This window comes from Caretta caretta, chromosome 4, assembly GCF_965140235.1.
Source record: "Caretta caretta isolate rCarCar2 chromosome 4, rCarCar1.hap1, whole genome shotgun sequence".
NCBI lineage: Eukaryota > Metazoa > Chordata > Testudines > Cheloniidae > Caretta > Caretta caretta.
Window position 1 is genome coordinate 26,405,456 of NC_134209.1, and position 13,908 is coordinate 26,419,363.

At 44.2% G+C, this 13,908-nt stretch overlaps 1 protein-coding gene and 1 long non-coding RNA gene across 2 annotated transcripts in view; both read left to right on the forward strand.

Annotated features, from left to right (window-relative positions):
• CFAP299 (cilia and flagella associated protein 299) overlaps positions 1–13,908 on the forward strand; it is a 391,971-nt gene that overhangs the window by 35,010 nt on the left and 343,053 nt on the right. The window lies entirely within an intron of this gene.
• LOC125635257 (uncharacterized) lies at positions 662–9,397 on the forward strand. The gene is made up of 3 exons (XR_007356192.2): positions 662–3,517; positions 4,934–6,325; positions 6,957–9,397. It is a non-coding gene; the product is annotated as an uncharacterized LOC125635257 (long non-coding RNA).

The following is a 13,908-nucleotide window of genomic DNA, read 5'->3' on the forward strand; positions in this document are numbered from 1 at the left end:
CCCTCCTGGCCAGGGGAAAGCTCCTCTCACCTGTAAAGGGTTAAGAAGCTAAAGGTAACCTCGCTGGCACCTGACCAAAATGACCAATGAGGAGACAAGATACTTTCAAAAGCTGGGAGGAGGGAGACAAACAAAAGTTTTGTGTCTGTCTGTGTGCTGCTCTTGCCAGAGACAGAACAGGAATGGAGTCTTAGAACTTTTAGTAAGTAATCTAGCTAGGTATGTGTTAGATTATGATTTCTTTAAATGGCTGAGAAAAGAATTGTGCTGAATAGAATAACTATTTCTGTCTGTGTATCTTTTTTGTAACTTAAGGTTTTGCCTAGAGGGGTTCTCTATGTTTTTGAATCTAATTACCCTGTAAGATATCTACCATCCTGATTTTACAGGGGGGATTTCTTTATTTCTATTTACTTCTATTTTTTATTAAAAGTCTTCTTGTAAAAACTGAATGCTTTTTCATTGTTCTCAGATCCAAGGGTTTGGGTCTGTGGTCACCTATGCAAATTGGTGAGGCTTTTTATCCAACATTTCCCAGGAAAGGGGGGGTGCAAGTGTTGGGAGGATTGTTCATTGTTCTTAAGATCCAAGGGTCTGGGTCTGTAGTCACCTAGGCAAATTGGTGAGGCTTTTTACCAAACCTTGTCCAGGAAGTGGGGTGCAAGGTTTTGGGAAGTATTTTGGGGGGACAGACGCGTCCAAACAGCTCTTCCCCAGTAACCAGTAATTGTTTGGTGGTGGTAGCGGCCATTCCAAGGATAACGGTTGTAATATTTTGTACCTTGGGGAAGTTTTGACCTAAGCTGGTAAAGATAAGCTTAGGAGGTTTTTCATGCAGGTCCCCACATCTGTACCCTAGAGTTCAGAGTGGGGGAGGAACCTTGACAAGCCCATATTTAGGCCCAACAATCTATTCTTTACTCACATTTCAATTTTACATAAACAAATATCACGTTTATAGGCTCTGGCGCTGGTTCTCAACTCCCCTGGTGGTACGCAGAGGTCTTTCAGGGGGTACATGAACTCATCTAGGTATTTGCCTAGTTTTACAACAGGCTACATAAAAATCAGTAGTGAAGTCAATACAAACTAAAATTTCATACAGACAAAATGAGGATGTAAGCAATTTTTCAGTACTAGCGTGCTGTGACACTTGTATTTTTATGTCTGATTTTGTAAGCAGGTAGTTTTTAAGTGAAGTGAAACTTGGGGAACGGAAGAAAAATCAGACTCTGGAAAGGGATACAGTAGTGTGGAAAGGTTGAGAACCACTTGGCTATGGTATCCACCGGCTTTTGTGGATCTGCAAATATTTTTTGTTGGGTCAAGTCTTGAAGTCTTGACGACTAATAAAAACTTGGTAGAAACAATGTAACTTTCGTACACTGAGCTATTTTGGTTTGCTCTTTGCCTTGCACAATGAGTTGACTTTTCTTCTTTGTGTTGGTCTGCTGTGGACCCAGCTTCTGTAGCCTTCTGCATCTTCCACTGATTCTACTGAATCATTCCCATATTAACAAATGCCAAGTAGTGCTCTCATTTCTACAAGACCCCTTTACAAAAACACACTGCTAACCATTACATTACTCTTAAGTTTGTTAAATTAAACCTTATTTTAGCTTAATGATTTTCAACAGCTTTAATCCTAAATTGAATGATTCATCATACCCTCAATTAAGATGTGGGGCCAGATTCTCAGCTGGTGTAAATCAGCATAGCTCTATTAGTTTTAGTGGAAGATCTGGCCCTTCATTTTCATACAAATTACATGCATCTGAAAAAATTCCTTAGGCGAGTTCTGGATGCAATTCAAAACAAGGATTAATATAGCTTTACAGTTAAAATGTTGTACTTATAATATGCATAGCAGAGACCCGCAGGTATGTTCGTGGTGAACTTTTCACCACTTGAAGCATACTTTCAGAAATCGGAAGCCGAATTCCTTTTCAAAATAGGAAATGCCAAAACCAGGACAAAACAAGAACTTTTTTTGCCCACATATGTTTAAACTCTCATGGCCTAGGCTAAATCCATAATTGGTCTCCAGCAGTTCAGACTGAAAAATAGCAGGCTTCTCCCTTCTCCCCACTACCCATAAAAATGTCTGTTCTTGTTCAGCTGTAGACTTGTATAAACCAAAATTCACTTGTCCTGTGTAATCATAAAACATATATATCTTTGGTCTCTAGCTTTGGTCTCTTGCTTGGAGATGGTCAGAGCTATAAAGTTCTAGACTAGATTGTCCAGAGTGTACAATTCCAGGGTTTTGGTTCAAACCCTATAGTTGGTACATAAAGTAAGTAAAGGTGGTTCAGATACATTCTCTGCCCTGCCAAATTTTTAATAAAACTGGGTAAACTACCATTGAAACTCCTAATATTTTTTGGTTCTCCGTTAAAGGATAGCTGGGCCTCAATGAGCATCTGGTGATGTTGTCCGAGGTGTATGCAGTAGTTGCTGCATGGAAGCTTAGAAAAGCTCTGTAAGTGGAATGGTTACTATGACTGCAAGGAAGAATCAAAAGAGTGTTGGTCATTACACATATTGAATCTATTTCCTTAAGTATCCTCGCACCTTCTTGTCAACTGTCTAAATGTGCCATCTTGATTATCACTACAAAAGTTTATTTTCTCCTGCTGATAATAGCTCATCTTAACTAATTAGCCTCTCACAGTTTGTATGGTAACTTCCAACTTATCTGTATGTGTACATATGTATATATATAAAATCTTACTATATGTTCCATTCTATGCATCCGATGAAGCAAGCTGTAGCTCATGAAAGCTTATGCTCTAATAAATTTGTTAGTCTCTAAGGTGCCACAAGTACTCCTGTTCTTTTTGTGCAGTTTGGATGCAGTCTATGAAATTTTCTGACAGTTTAGTGTCTCAGGAAAACCTGTAACACTCTAGCTTTCTGTGGCTAATGCTCCTCTTGTTCTGCTTTACCTCATAAGGCTTCACTTTTTCTCCCCTTCCATCACACCTTAAAGCACTTGGTGGTGGTGGGGGGGGGGTTGTTTTCTCCTTAATCTTCTCCTGCTTCCATAATCCCTTCGGTTCCTATTTCTTCCCCTGTTTGATTTGAGACCTTCAGTTTTATTGCTGCTGTTATGTACCATCCTTTAACATCTACGCTTTCTTCTTAGAGACACGTCCTGAGTCGCTGACTTCTGTTCCTGCTGTGGGACCTCAGCGTCCCTGACAATTAATTTTTGTTTCATTTATTTCATTTTCTTTTTTCACTTTGACTTTCAGTTGGTTTTTGGTTTGGTTTCTACCTTCAGTTTCTTCCAAAACTCGGAGAGAGAGAGAGAGAACTACTTTGGATAACTTACTCCTTCCCAGGACTTCCTCACCACTTCCCTTTTCTTTGGCCACCAAGGCTAATAAATAAGCTCTTTGGTTCAGCAACTTAGTCAAACAGCTGTTCCTGTCAAAGGGATGACTGATTTTTATGGCATCGTCCAAGTTTTTCGGAAAAAATGTCAAGAAAACCTGCCTGTGTTCTTTTTGAGGTAAGCTGCACTGTGGAGTTGTAGCAAGCAAAGGAGTCAACCCTATTAATTTCAGTTTTTGAATTTTGAATACAGTAAGTCAGGTTTAGTAGAAAACTGTACGTTTTGACGGGGGACGGACACATGGACACATGAAGTCAATGGAGCTGTGCCAATTTACAGCAGCTGAGGATCTGTCCCATAATATTCATGTGGTGTAATAAAGATAGGAAACATTTATTTTGGGCCTGATTTGGAAGCGTTCTCTCATCTCGCAAATTTGGGATTTTACTTATATGCATGCTTAAATTCCGTTGAAATTAATGACAGGTTTCAGAGTAACAGCCGTGTTAGTCTGTATTCGCAAAAAGAAAAGGAGTACTTGTGGCACCTTAGAGACTAACCAATTTATTTGAGCATGAGCTTTCGTGAGCCACAGCTCACTTCATCAGATGCATAGAGTGGTCAGTTTAGATGAGCTATTACCAGCAGGAGAGTGAGTTTGTGTGTGTATGGGGGTGGGGGGGATGTGAGAAAACCTGGATTTATGCAGGAAATAGCCCGACTTGATTATGTAAAGAGTTGTCACTTTGGATGGGCTAGCACCAGCAGGAGAGTGAATTTGTGTGGGGGGGTGGAGGGTGAGAAAACCTGGATTTGTGCTGGAAATGGCCCACCTGATGATCACTTTAGATAAGCTATTACCAGCAGGACAGTGGGGTGGGAGGAGGTATTGTTTCATATTCTCTGTGTATATATAAAGTCTGCTGCAGTTTCCACGGTATGCATCTGATGAAGTGAGCTGTGGCTCACGAAAGCTCATGCTCAAATAAATTGGTTAGTCTCTAAGGTGCCACAAGTACTCCTTTTCTTTTTGTTGAAATTAATGGAACTTGAGCATGTGCTTAAGTGCTTTGCTGAAACAGAGCCTTAGCCAATAACTATTTACAATGGTCTTCAGCATATTTGATAGGGTATTTGGAATCCTTATCTTTTAAAATAAATTCAAAACCTTTCCCCTATTTCACATACATACTCTATGTTCAGATTTTGATGAATTTTAACTGTCTTGTTGAAATCTGAATCATTCTGGGTTACAATATGTCTGAAAAATGCCACACCACATCAAGTTGCTTTCCTCTATTTGTTTTGTGTTTTAAGCAAAAGCTGCAAAAATGGATGAAAAATACAAAATGTACCATTACTATGCTATGCATTTAAGAATACCAGCTTCTCTCAAACTTCTTTATTTAGTCACTGTAACCTAAATTATCTGTTGTATTTTTGCATAAACTATAAAATCACTCCCCAGGCCATTTGTGTTTAACTGGTAACACCCTTTTACAAACAGCTCCGCAATCAAGGAAATGTTTTTAAACAGTGTAATATGTAACAAGGCGACAGGTGATTAAAATTCAGTGTATTTTCTTACTGCAGGGGTACAGCAGCTGTGATCAGAGGCCCGCTATGGGCAAGATTGCAATTAATTGAAAGCACTTCTATTTATACCTGCACTTACAAAAGATTCTGAATGTAAAGAGGAGGAGGCCAGGTTGAGGAAACTAAGACAACAACTCAAACTATACTGACAGTGGTAAATTAATCCCTTCCTTAGGGGAAATTCTGTGGGAAGGGTGCAAACAATTCTCAGAACAGTTTGACTACTACCCCAAGCCTGCAGGTGTTCAACATTTTTAAAGGATGTTTACCAATAGGCAGTAAAGGCCTGATCAGAACCCCTCTCGAAGTCAAGAGGAGTCTTGTTACTGATTTCAAGGAGTTGGATCAGACCTTGAAGGAAGAGCATTTTCCCTTACCTACCTTTTCCCCAATGAAGAGAGGGAAGACTTAGGAAGCAGTAATTAACAGTAATGTCACACACATCTTGCTGACATACAGTGTGAGCCCTGGTCTACACTATGAGTTTAGGTCGAATTTAGCAGAGTTAGATCGATTTAACGCTGCACCCGTCCACACCACAAAGCCATTTTTGTCGACTTAATGGGCTCTTAAAATCGATTTCTGTACTCCTCCCCGACGAGGGGGTTAGCACTGAAATTGACATCGCCGGGTCGAATTTGGGTTAGTGTGGACGCAATTTGACGGTATTGGCCTCCAGGAGCAATCCCACAGTGCTCCATTGTGACCTCTCTGGACAGCACTCTCAACTCGGATGCACTGACCAGGTAGACAGGAAAAGCCCCGTGAACTTTTGAATTTCATTTCCTGTTTGGCCAGCGTGGCGAGCTGATCAGCACAGGTGACCGTGCAGATCTCATCAGCAGAGGTGACCATGGAGTCCCACTATTACAAAAGAGCTCCATCATGGACCGAACAGGAGGTACTGGATCTGATCGCTATATGGGGAGATGAATCCGTGCTATTAGAACTCAGTTACAAAAGACAAAATGCCAAAATATTTGAAAAAATCTCCAAGGGCATGAACGACAGAGGTTATCACAGGGACCCGCAGCAGTGCCATGTGAAACTTAAGGAGCTCACACAAGCCTACCAAAAAACCCAAGAGGCAAACGCCTGCTCGGGGTCAGAGCCCCAAACATGCCGCTTCTATGATGAGCTGCAGGCAATTCTAGGGGGTGCCCCTACAACTACCCCACACCTGTACGTGGACTCCTGCAAGGGAGTCTCACACAACAGGGATGAGGATTTTGGGGACAAGGAAGATGATGAGGAGGGGGAGGTTGAAGATAGCGCACACCAAGCAAGTGGAGAAACCGTTCTCCACGACAGCAGGAACTGTTGATCACCTGGAGACAGTATCCTCCCAACCTGGGCTCCCGGACCTTGAAGGCGGAGAAGGCACCTCTGGTGAGTGTACCTTTGTAAATATAATACACGATTTAAAAGCAAGTGTGTTTAATTATTTTGCCCTGAAGACTTGGGATGCATTTGCGGCCAGTACAACTACTGGAAAAGTCTGTTAACGTGTCTGGGGATGGAGCGGAGCTTTCCTGGAGGTACTCCCAAAGCCTTTGCAAAACGTTTTTGGAGAGGGCAGCCTTATTGTGTCCTCCATGTTAGGACACTTTACCAAGGCAGGCCAGTAGCACGTAGTCTGGAATCATTGCATAAGAAAGCATGGCAGCGTGTAGTCCCGGTGTTTGCTGGCATTCAAGCAATATCCGTTCTTTATCTCTCTGTGTTATCCTCAGGAGAGTGATATCATTCATGGTCACCTGGTTGAAATAGGGTGGTTTTAGTAAGTGGACATTCAGAGGTGCCCGTTCCTGCTGGGCTGTTTGCCTGTGGCTGAAAAGAAATCATCCCTGCTGTTAGCCACGTGGTGGGGGGCAGGATGAAGCAATCATCCCAGAGAATTGGGTGTGTGGGAGGGTTTAGTTGGGTTTGTGCTGCATGTTAACCCGAAAACATCAGCTCCTCCTTTTAAATGTCCAATGTATCTTTTTCAATTCTACTCTCCCTTTTTTTCCTCCCGCAGCTGCAAATGTTTCAATGCTGCCACTAGCATCTCCGTCCCAGAGGCTAGCGCAGATAAGAAGGCAAAAAAAACGCACTCACGATGAAATGTTCTCTGAGCTCATGCAGTCCACCCAAACTGAAAGAGCCCAACAGAATGCATGGAGGCAGACAAAGGCAGAGTCCAGGAAGACACAAAATGAACTCGAGGACACTAGGTGGGAGCAACAGGAGAGGTGGCGGGATCAAGGGAAAGGTGGCAGCAGCATGATGAGAGGAGGCAGGATGCAATGCTGAGGTTACTGGAGGATCAAACTGATATGCTCCGGCGTATGGGTGAGGTGCAGGAAAGGCACAGACAGCCACTGCAGCCCCTGTGTAACCAACCACTCTCCTCCCCAAGTTCCATACCCTCCTCACCCAGACATCCAAGAATGCGGGGGCTGGGGGCCTCCGGCCACCCTGCCACTCCACCCCAGAGGATTCCCAAGCAACAGAAGGCTGGCATTTAATAAGTTTTAAAGTTTTAAACTTTTAAAGTGCTGTGTGGCCTTGTCCTTCCCTCCTCCACCACCCCTCCCGGGCTACCTTGGCAGTTATCCCCCTATTTGTGTGACGAATTAATAAAGAATGCATGAATTTGAAACAACAACTTTATTTCCTCTGCAAGTGGTGATCGAAGGGGGGAGGAGAGGGTGGTTGGCTTACAGGGAAGTAGAATGAACCAAGGGATGGGGGGTTTCATCGAGGAGAAACAAACATAACTTTCACACCATAGCCTGGTCAGCCATGAAACTGGTTTCAAAGCTTCTCTGATGCGCAGTGCACCCTGCTGTGCTCTTCTAACTGCCCTGGTGTCTGGCTGCACGTAATCAGTGGCCGGGCGATTTGCCTCAACTTCCCACCCCACCGTAAACATCTCCCCCTTACTCTCACAGATATTGTGGACTGCACAGCACGCAGTAATAACAATGGGAATATTGGTTGCGTTGAGGTCTCACCAAGTCAGTAAACTGCACCAGCGCGCTTTTAAACGTCCAAATGCACATTCTACCACCATTCTGCACTTGCTCAGCCTGTAGTTGAATAGCTCCTGACTGCTGTCCAGGCTGCCTGTGTATGGCTTCATGAGCCATGGCATTAAGGGGTAGGCTGGGTCCCCAAGGATAACTATAGGCATTTCAACATCCCCAACTGTTATTTTCTGGTCTGGAAAGTAAGTCCCTTGCTTCAGCTGTTCATACAGACCAGAGTTCCTGAAGATGCGAGCGTCATGTACCTTTCCTAGCCATCCCATGCTGATGTTGGTGAAACGTTCCTTGTGATGCACGAGTGCTTGCAGCACCACTGAAAAGTACCCCTTTCGGTTTATGTAATGGCTGCCTTGGTGATCCGGTCCCAAGACAGGGATATGTGTTCCGTCTATGGCCCCGCCACAGTTAGGGAATCCCATTGCAGCAAAGCCATCCACTATGACCTGCGCATTTCCCAGAGTCACTACCCTTGATAGCAGCATAATTGCATTGGCTACTTGGATCACAGCAGCCCCCACAGTAGATTTGCCCATTCCAAATTGATTCCTGATTGACTGGTAGCTGTCTGGCATTGCAAACTTCCAGAGGGCTATCGCCACTCGCTTGTAAATTGTGAGGGCTGCTCTCATCTTGGTATTCTTGTGCTTCAGGGCAGGGGAAAGCAAGTCACAAAGTTCCATGAAAGTGCCCTTACGCATGTGAAAGTTTCGCAGCCACCGGGAATCATCCCAGACCTGTAACGCTATGCGGCCCCACCAGTCTGTGCTTGTTTCATAGGCCCAGAATCGGCATTCCACGGCATGAGCCTGCCCCATTGCCACCAGGATGGCCAAATTGCCAGGGCCTATGCTTTGAGAGAAGTCCGTGTCCTCATCACCGCGCTGCCATCGCCTCCTTGCCTACTTTTGCAGGTTCTGGTTCTGCATATACTGCATGATAATGCGCGAGGTGTTTACAATGCTGATAACTGCCACGGTGATCTGAGCCGGCTCCATGCTTGCCATGGTATGGCGTACAGGAGAGCAGAGTTGCAGGGGAAGCAGTGGTTGGATGACCAGTTTTGCAGACCTACTGCACCATCTGCTGCCAGGATACAACAGCTGAGCAGTCTGCACGCTTGCCGTGGTATGGCAAGACAAGAGCAGCTGAGCAGAGTTCTCGCGGAAGAGGCCCTGCAAGACAACCAGGAGAGCAGAGTGCCAGTGGAAGCGGTGGATTATGACAGTCATATAGAGGACCTGCGAGGTGGATTCATAGCATCAGAAGAGCAGAGTGGCAGCGGAAGCGGTGGGTGACAACGACGGTTAGCAGTCCCACTGTACTGTCTGCTGAAAGCAGTATGGCCACCCGCACGGAAAAAAGGCACGAAACGATTGTTTGCCGTTGCTTTCACGGAGGGAGCGGCGACTGACAACATGTACTCAAAACCACCCGCGACAATGTTTTTGCTCCATCAGGCATTGGGAGCTTAACCCAGAATTCCAATGGGCGGCGGAGACTGAGGGAACTGTGGGATAGCTACCCACAGTGCAATGCTCCGAAAGTCGACGCTACTGTAGCCTCGGTACTGTGGATGCACTCCACCGACTTAATGCGCTTAGTGCATTAGTGTGGGGGGACACACAATCAACTGTATAAAATCGCTTTCTAAAAAATCGACTTCTATAAATTCGACCTAATTTCGTAGTGTAGACATACCCATAGTGTGTAGATGGTGTGTTCTGAAGATAAAATTAGAGCATGCAACGGATATAAGGCCAACCTTTGCTTTGGCTGGTGCTTTTCAGGGTAGTGGAAACATTAGCAGCCTCTGCTCCTTCATTGTTGCTGGTCCAGGCAGATTCCATGGGGAGTTCTAGAGGGACACAGGCGACGAGTTAAATTAGCTGCTCCTTTGAAGAGTAGCATACACTCCAGCAAATGTACGAAAGCCACACTGTGACTCAGACAGAACTCTGTTGATAACTTGGACCAGGAGCTAGTTCAAGAGGATGAATGCAAGAATCTTACTAGCCATGGGAAGCAAGGAGATGCAGCGATAGTTAACACAGTTGCGTGTTTACGTCTTTGTGCTTATAGATAGTGATGATCTTGGCATCTTTCAGCTGCTGTGATATGATTTCTTGAAGCCAGACCTGTGAGGAAAAACATAAAAAGCTTGTCAATGAGATGATTTCCTCCATGTTTGAAAACTTTAGCTGGAATGGCATCAGGCCCAGGAGATTTGTTGTTTTTCATTGCTTGGACAGCCTTCAGCACCTCAGCTCGTGTGTGTGGATCAGCAAGTGCTAGATGTAGGCAGTTTATGGAAATGGTGACTTATCAGAAAGAGTAGACAGATGATTTAGAAATTCACTACTGGGTTCATGGCACCATTTGGCAGTGCAAATCTGTGATGAGAAATTCACCATCAGCTCTTGTTAGTGGTGTTGAGGCAGATCGAGTAGGGCTATATGCAGCTTTGACTGCATCGTACAGAAGCCTTTGGAGTCATGTTTTTCAGCAAGGACCTGCAATTAATCCGCTTTATGGTCAAACCACATATTTTGCGTATGGCGGAGTTTGCGGTGGAGCATGCTGCAAGCTTCTTTATATCTGGCTTGTTTCAACTCAGAGAATGGATCAGCTAAGAGCACATCATGCACTTGCCATTTGGCAACAAGAAGATGTGCTATTTCAGGATCATTTTGTTCAAACCCATCTTCATAAAGGTGTTTTGTATATCCAGCACAGTTCACAACAGTCTATAATGTAGATTGTATCACACAGGAATACGGTCACAGAGTGCACTCACCACTAGGGGCACCTCCCCTTTCCAATCTGGGGATCAGCTCTTTCCAGATCCAAAGCCCCCTTCTGCTGCTTGCTGCACACCGTGCCATCTCTCTCACTCTCTTTGTGGCTTGGCCCTCCTGCCAGGTCCCTGTAGTCCTTGCCTTCCACGGTAACAAAGTCTCTCCAGATCAGTGGTTGGTAGGGGAACACAGGCCCACCCTCTACACTGGGTTCCAACTCAGGGAGTCTATAACAAACAACTGTGGTCTGCTTTCCCTCAGACTCTGTTTCTCTTTCCCTGGACTCCTTCCTACAGCTTCTGTCACTCCCCTTCCCCCTGCCACCAACTCAAATTCCCTCTTTCCCGGCAGTGACTGCAGACTTTTTCCCGGCAGTCTCTTTCCGTTGCCAGCTTCCTGGCTTTGTCCTAGCCCTGCCTCTTCCTTCTCAGCTGGGCTCCGTCACTGTTGGGGGAATTATTTAGGTCACCCAACTCCCCTCAGCTGTGGCAGATCTGATTAATTCACTCCTTCTCAGCCTCATTAACCTCGTCTGTGCTGGCTTGGGGTGAACATCCCATCATAGATTCCCTTTCAGCAGATACATCCTCCCCGATTGTTGGAAAAGTTTCTAAAACAGTAGTTAACTCTGTGGAGAATTTTTTGGTGGTTGACTGGTCTTTCAGCCAGGCAACAGTTAGAGTTTTTACACACATCTCATAGGCCCTGCTGTTTTGACCAACACATACTCCACCAAATGCCAATGATGTGAGCAAGGGTGCATTCAGGTCCTTTTGTGTTTGTTGGGGAGCCAGAAAACAGTGTGCGTGTGATAACTAATCGGTGCTCGATACATGTTGGCAACAAAAGTAAGCCTTTACTGTTTGTCTTGCTGACGTCCCACCACATAGACTCATCACGGCCGACATGAGAGTTAAAGTCACCTGGGATAATCAACTTTTCTTCACAGGGAGTCAATCGATGAGCTCATTTAGATTGAAGTAAAATTGTGCCTTCCTCTCATCAGAGTTGTTTGTTGTCTGTGTATAGACACTAATAAGTGAAGCATAATGTCCACCTCTCAGGGGCAGTTGGAGCTTCATCACTGTCATTTATACCAGTGGATAGGCTCTTCAACCAAGAGAGAAGATTCTTTCTAATTGCAAACTGACTCTGTCACTTTGCATGGAGATCTGGTACCCATAACAAGGTAGTGTACAGTTCAGGTAAACTGAAACTCTCTTGTCCGGTGTTGACCCCCAGCCTGTATTATGTGAGGTAAGCCTCTGATCAAAGAAAATGCTGCAGGGTCTGGGACACTGCAAATATTACAAACTCAGCAGAAAAGTGCACAGAATTTATAAGTCAGCTGGGTTTCAGTCCCAGTGGCAATCCCTTTGTCAGAGGGCATAACTCTGTTTCATTTCTCTCTCTCTTGCTCTCTGTGTCAGTGTGTGTGTGAGAGAATTACATTTGTATTGTACTTAAAAGATGATGTACACAGGATGTTAGGAAGAAATAAGTGGCACAACAGAGAGGCTCCATCCTAAGAAGTGTTGTCACTCAGTTTGGGTTCAGGAGCCATAGAAGTGGGGTTTTTACCCACGAAAGCTTATGCTCAAATAAATCTGTTAGTCTTCAAGGTGCCACCGGACTCCTTGTTGTTTTTGTGGATACAGACTAACACGGGTACCCCCTGATAATAGTCTCTGCAGTTACTCGAGTTCATCAATCCAGGTGTTAAGGAGTCCATAAAATAAATTTTAAGCTCATAGAACTCTCACAGGCAGAAAAAAATGTGATAAATCATCCCAAAATAAACCACTGCACCCTCTAAAAATACTCAAACATGTTAGTCCTCTTTCAGGACTGTCTGAGATGGTGTTTCAAGCTAATGTTAGACTAATACTAAACATGAAAGAACACTTAGTGCTTAACTCATTGTGGTGGGTGCAGGGAATACAATTTGCATAATTCTGCGTTCACGTGGATGACTGTGCTGGAGGGGGGATGGAAGCAGAGGGAAGATTCTGGCTTTGGAGGGCAGTTTTAAATTCCAGCTGGGGTGCTTTAAGAGCCCTGCATGCAGAGTCTCCTCAGAAGGGATGCTGAATCCTATCTCCACTGAGTTGTCTGCATGCACTCCCTGCGGACCCAAGTCACCTTTGGAGTGGCACCATCTCACCCTAGGGCCCTCTGTGAATAGAGAGTGCAGGCACCTTGTGCTGCTGTTCCTGGTGCCCTTTCTGCCACAAGAGACCAGATGTTTCAAGGTATTTTGGTGCCTAAAGATGCAGATAGATGCCTAGCAGAGTTTTCAAAAGTGCTGATGCATTTAACTCCCATTGAAATCAGAGGGGGTTATGTGCGCAGGTTCTCTTGAAAATCCCACGAGGTATCTATTTGGATTTTTAGGTGCCGAAATACGTTTAAAACTCTGGCCAGAAGAGCCTAGAATCTCAACTCTCATGTCTCCAAAATACATTGTCCCTTGAGGCTCAGGCTTACCCCAAATTTGCCCATAGTGGGAGCTCATATATAAAACAGAAAGTTGCTTTTCTTGTTAACAAAATCATCTTTATAATAGAAAGCTATATAGCTAGAACTCTAACTGCAGAATTGAACTGGTGGCTCTACAGTGTAGAAGACTATTTTGAAGGTTACCAGATGCCTACTGTAATTTACATCTTTAGCCTCAGCTGCAGGTTTGACATCATTTTTTTAAAATATGGGAGTCAATGCAAGGAATTCACACAGCAGGGTAGTTCCCTGTGCAAGTATAACACTGTGTTGTTGAAAAGGATTCTAGTTTAAGGATGCATCTAAAAAGCAAGATTGTTTCAATTGGCAGCTTGTTGTGTGTATCACTGATGTTCTAACAGATTACAGCCAAAAATGACAGATTGAGTTTGCAGATATACAGCCATGACTTATTATTTGCAAAGACAGACTTGTCAAAGTGATGAAACATTTTCAGTTGCAGATTTCAAAAACATTTTTGATGAACCAGAATGACCTAAACCTTAAATGATTTATCTTTGTCCTTACTTGGAAAGGATTCTTTCACAATACTTGATTTTTTTACCCTGCATGTCTATAGAAAACATACATTTTACTAATAAACGTATATTGTCATGGCTTATGTTCAAAAGCAGAATAGTTTCCT